The sequence below is a fragment of the Cupressus sempervirens genome, chromosome 1, assembly GCF_028749045.1.
Source record: "Cupressus sempervirens isolate cs-2001-9-10 chromosome 1, ASM2874904v1, whole genome shotgun sequence".
Classification (NCBI taxonomy): domain Eukaryota; kingdom Viridiplantae; phylum Streptophyta; class Pinopsida; order Cupressales; family Cupressaceae; genus Cupressus; species Cupressus sempervirens.
In genome coordinates, this window is record NC_143118.1 from 232611488 (window position 1) to 232617487 (window position 6000).

The 6000-nt window shown below is 40.9% G+C and overlaps 1 pseudogene; it reads right to left on the minus strand.

Annotated features, from left to right (window-relative positions):
• Positions 1 to 5281, minus strand: part of LOC149577018 (heterogeneous nuclear ribonucleoprotein 1-like) — a 187101-nt pseudogene extending 181820 nt beyond the window's left edge.
• Between the last annotated feature and the right edge of the window lie 719 nt (positions 5282 to 6000).

Genomic DNA, 6000 nt, shown 5'->3' on the forward strand with positions numbered 1-6000 from the left:
AACGGACATAAGCTACAGAACACAACACGCTGCGAGATAAACCTTCGAAGAAATCGGTAGGAAACCAATGAAAACAGGAGTAGCGCTTCCTAGAATCCACTGATGCAATCGTCGGTGAGAATCTGTAACAAATCGAATCATATTTCACTCTTCATCAAATCGCAAGGCCACGGAAAGTGTGCTCATGCGAGACAAAAGGCTATGTAGACACAATCAGGTGATCTCTTCTCAAGCTCGTTATGTCAACAGAATTCATATATCTGTAGCAAACACCATAATGAAAAGATCGCACAACCAGAAACAATGCAATAAAACTTTGGCTCAATCACAGTCTCATGAATAAAATCCACAAAAAAATGACACATTCAGGCAAGAATAACTACAATCCAAATGCGAGCACCAAAAGCATAACTTTATTGCATAATAACAGTGGCCCTTTTTACATTTTACAATGGGGTATTTTATAAGAAATCGTCTCCTCAATTTGTGTTGAGAGTGAGAGATATCTTAATGCAATAAAAATGCCTTTAAAACATTAAAACAAACTAAATATATACAAACTGGTAATCTAACTAGTGCTTGGAGGGACTCCATCCATATTTTATTCATTAATTGGATGCATGAGCCCTTTACATATTAAAAATAATGAAAGCAATAGAGAGAAAATAGGAGGAAGCCATCAGTCAAAGTAGAAGTGCATGGAGACACCAAAAATAGAAGATGGCCCTTCACTTGATGTGTGTTGGAGTTATCTTGCCATCAAAATGTGTTTCCAATGCATGGAAAGTGCTATTTTTGGACCTGGCAGTTGACTGTTGGCTCACTTCTGAATTGCAGAGCCTCATGAAAATGCAGACCTGCAGACCTGCGAAGCTGCGGACCTGTGGACTTGTGAAGCTGTGGAGCTACGGACCTGCGAAGCTACAGAGCTACGGACCTCGACCGAGTCAAAAACCTCAAAAACTTTCTAAGTGTCAAAATTGAAATTCTGGCATCTAGGTTTTGTTCATCTTCATCCTAAAGATATATTTGGATATTTTCTCTTGAATTTCTCTATAATCTTAGTAATTTTAGTGGCATCGAAAGGATCCAAAGCCTCATACTTATCTTTGACCTTCTGTCTATAGTTGTCCACCTCAATATGAGTTTCTGCAAAATCCCCAAGTATGGTATCCAACTCTAACAATGCTTCTTCTGTCCTGAAGGCTTGTCTGATATCTTCATCACTAGATGCTTCCTCTAAAGTTTTTCTGAAGTTTTCCACAACTACCTCAACTGGTAAAAGCTTCTCTCGTTCTTTATCTTCAAAAATATCCAAGCATGCATCACTATATAGCTTTTCTGCTTCCAAAATTTGATCTTGAGCTTGGTCCTTGAGCCTATGTATCTCATCATGCAATGTTTCCATCACTTTATTTCCCTCTGCAATCTTTTCTATCCAATCATCTATCATGTCTAGTTCTTCACCAGTATATACATCAATCAAAATGTGGTACCTTTGTCCTTTTATGGCCTGTAAAATTTGCAAATCCTTGCCCCAAACTTGTACCTCATCCATAATGCTGAAGTCTTGCCTCAAAATTGCCACGATCTTTTCAATGTTGTCTTGTGTAGCATGCAATAATTTCAGACTTCCTGTAATTATAGTGATACCCCTATCCTCAAGGTTGTCTCACCAATCCTGACAAGCTCTCAAAAATGGATTGAGCCATACACCTTCCCCTTCTTTTAGAATGGTAGTCAAAGTCTCCTTGAGGCATTCAGAGTCAAGAGGACCAATAACTTCAGCTAGATATCCTTTCAAGATCCCAACTTGCCTTCAAAGTGCTCTGATTTCAATCTCATCATGTTCCATGTGGTTAAGAACCTCTTTGACTCCCATAGTCATCATTTTTTGAGAAGTATCCCATGTAGGTTTCCCTAATGTGATATCCTTTACCTCATAGTCCTAAAGGCTGATAGCTTCTTCATCTGTACCTTTCGGGGGATGAGCCACTTGTGCAAATAGGTCTTGATTCCGAGTAGTGGTAATGAATGCAAATGGTGTTGCATCCTGTAATGGAGAGTTAGGCTTGCTCAAAATCTCTGCAATGTCACAAATATCATCCTCTAAAGCAAGGAATTGATGCTTAGCACTTCTCATTATTTCCTTCCAGAACCATCTCGGGATATGTCTTTCTCCAACCTTAGCTCTAGATGATGAAGGGATGTGTTCAGCTACCTCCTTCCCTTTGTCATTTTTGCTCAGAGTTTCCTTTTGTGAGGATTCTTCTTCTATAGTCTCAGTTTCTATAGATCCCGTAGTTTGATCCTCAACTTCCTGAGAAGGTTGTTGTATACATTCCATTACCTGTGCCTCTTTTGATGGCTCACTAGTAACCCTTGGTTCTGGTTCTCCTTGTAATGATGATTTCTTCTGAACATGTTCTTCTGAACTTGGAGGTGGAGGTGTCACTGAAACCCCATCTACCATCATAGACTGAGGTGAAGATGGGGGCGTTGGATGAGGACCTTGTGTCTCAGATGGCATCTGCATCCCATCTTTTTGTTGAGATTCACCTGTAGGAGTATCTCTATCTTATCTCCAACCAATTCTATACCCACTGGCATGAAATAAAAATTTGGAATGGAGAGAATATTATCACCTAGCTCTCCTTGCTCATTCATCCATCGTTGTACTTCGTCTTTCGACGAAGAGAGCTCTACTGTTTCAGCTTTGGTGGGTGGTGGGATATTTGTGACATTCTTCTTTCTTTCCAATTCTGTAGCTTTGGCAAGTCGGGTTCTCCCTTGTAGAGGCAAAGTTCTTCCTCCCCATCTGACTTTGTTTCATCTTCATCTGATTCCTCGGGAATAGTTTCAAGAACAAAGGGATTAGGCACTAATCTTTTATGAACTCTCTGCCTCTTGTTCATTCTAACCTTGACCCTCGTTTGCTTCTATGGAACCAAAGGAGAAGTGAGCTCTTGATGCATCAGAGGAATGGATGTCTCTAGAATCTCTCCCTCCCCTTTTTGGCTTGACAAAATAGGAGGCAATGGAAAATCAAACTGGAAATGAGAAATCCCAGAGTCATGGGGGTCCTAGGGAGTAGATTCATGTTGCTGCAAAGGGGCCTATTCTTCAACATGCTCTGTCTGGATCCTCTGAGGAGAGGCTCTCTTCCTCTTTTCTTTCTTCTTCTCTGGTGGATGGTAATATCCCACTGTATGATCAAGCTGGTAGACCATTTCTGGCCTGATAGGAGACTGGAGTGCAAACATAGAAACTGTGACTTTCCTCCCCTTTACCTTTTCTGGGTGAGCATGTATATGGAATATCACTATATCCAGAATTGGATCAGAAGAAAGGGTTTCTTGATCCAACTCTTTGTCATTCTAATGACATATCTTGCTCGATGATTAATATCATCCCCTTCCTCTCTATCAATTTCTGCATTCAGAATGGGCCTCTCACCAACTTTATCTATATTAAATAAGGGATCTAATAACTCCTACGAATCTTGTATCCTTATCTCATCTGGGATGGTCAAATGGAGAGCCTTCTCTGCTAAATACAAAGTCATTCTACAATAGTCCCTGATATGGACATCATAGTCATTTGTGGCATTCATCCAATGATCTTCAATAGTGTCCTCATGGTAGAATTCTTTTCCTACCAAATTTTCCACTTTACCAACACTATCAAAGAACTGTTGAGGAGAGTTATATTCCTCAAGCGGATAGTTCTCCCATTCCCATTCAAAGGTCAGGATATCTTGCTTTCTCTTTACTTGGTATGCCCCTATTACAAAAGGCCAATCCCAACAAGGCCTTCATTGTTTCTTGATCCTCTCATAGGCTGATTCAATCTGTCGAGAAATTTCCATCAGAACCAACTTATCACTTGGGTACCTTGGGAGCTTCTTTGGATGGATAGATGCACCACTGACCCGAATGTATGTGAATATCTGGAACTGGATAAAATATGCATCGAGAGCTGTGATTTGTGCCTTGGCCTCATCAAACAATCTCTTTCCATAGTCGCCTTCGATGAATCGAATGATGGTGAAGATAAAGGCATCATTCACAATCCGGTACTCTTTGCTTTGCGACAAGAGCTTTTTCTTAACTAGCTGAGGATAAACTATATAAGGCCATGCGTTAGGATCTTGCATGCTGCCCTTTTTGTACAACTCGGGATAGTCAGTGGCCCTTGCTACAAGTAGATAAATCACATAAGAAGTCATATAGAACTTCTTCTTGTCCTTTACTATCCGCAACTGATTACACAAGTTCTCACTAAGTGTGGTAGCCCAATCTAGTGGCATCTTTGCGTGTTTGATGGTTTCAATGAAGTTAACCATGAATGGAGCGAGATGACCTGCTGCCGGAAGTCCCATAACTCTACTCAGGAGAATGATTGAATATCCAATGTCATCCCTCATATATCCTCGAGCCATATCTACTTTGTTGATTTTCTTTCCTCGAGATGGCTTCTCAATGAAGTATGAGGAATATATAATGTCCATGGCCTCCTGGTGATTATCCTTATGCCACGTCTTAGCTGCTTCATATGAAAGCCTGATAAACTGATCAGCTCTAGGTAAGTGAAAGATTCTCTCAATATTATCAAGTCGTAGATCCAAGACTACTTCCCCAATGACACTCTTTACCACCCTTTCCTCGGGAACAAAATGTCGGGATAAGGTCATGATCAATTCAGCTGACTGAACAGCCTCAGGATGTGATGCTGCATTTACCAATTCAGACCGTATTAAGGTGGATCTCAAAGAAGATCTTTCAGTTGGGTTGTTACAAACCCTCAAAAATTCTCCCAAGTCTATGTGTCCAAGTTCTGTGTCTTTGATCTCAGAGTGTTCATTGTGTAATCGTGACTTCGGGGTTACACCTTGAAACTTGTATATGACTGGCTTTGCTATTGATCCAGATTTGGATGCCATTTGATTGTATTACCTGCACATCACAAAAAGAAAAATAATTAGTTACTGGATACATAAAACACATTTTAAAAAAATGATACTCAAAAACTAATTTTATTTTACTTATGATTTTTTATTATTTTTTTCTTTATTATTTTTTTTTCGACAATTTTTTTTTTAAAATAATAATTTTTTTAAAAAAGTGAGGTCAGTGGCCACGGTCGCGCATGCCGTGCAAAAGGGATGCTGCAAAGGAGTGCCACGCGCACGCAGCTAGGAGGCTTGCACAACATTGCGCACACTTGTGGCCTTAAAGGTGCGTGCCCCCATGAGAGCACCGCGGTGGCGCGGCACGCGCATGGCCTTAAAGACGTGTGCATTGCAGCGCATGCACGTGGCATGCCCAAAAGGGCACCGTGGCAGTGCGGCGCACGCAGCCTTAAAGGCATGCGCAGCGCAGTGCATGCACATGGTGCACCCAAAAGGGCAGCGCAACGGCGCGACACGTGCACGGCCTGCCCAAAAGCGCAGCCTTAAGGGCACGTGCAGTGCAAAAATGGAGAGAGAGAAGGGGGGGAGAAGAATTTTCCTCACCTTCCTCCCTTAGCCAAACAAGTAGTGGAAAAAATGAAAAGAGTGGTAGGAAGGAGGGGGTTTTATAACCCCTCCCCTTGCTTGCTCTTACAAAGCACGTGCACCTCGGTATGCAGGCTCGCGCGAGATTTTTTTATTTTTTTATTTTGGCTTTTTTAATTTAATTTTTTTTTTAAATTTTATTTTTTTGACTCAAATAATCTAACTAATAAACTAATTTTATTCTCCCGATTCTTGAAATGAGAGTCAAGAGTCGAAAAAAAGTTAGGGGGTCCCCATTCCGGACTCGAAATGGGGCATGTGTTGTGAATACCATAACAAATAGCCCCTAAAAAAGGAAGAAATGTGTTAACCATTTCTTTATCAGCAAGCATCCTTCCGACTGTATCGGACATCAACCTAGCTTTGAACATCTCAGGCTTATTTCGAATGACTTCATAGTCAAAATACTAGGACTCAAAACTTTGAAGCTCAGTGTGTGCATT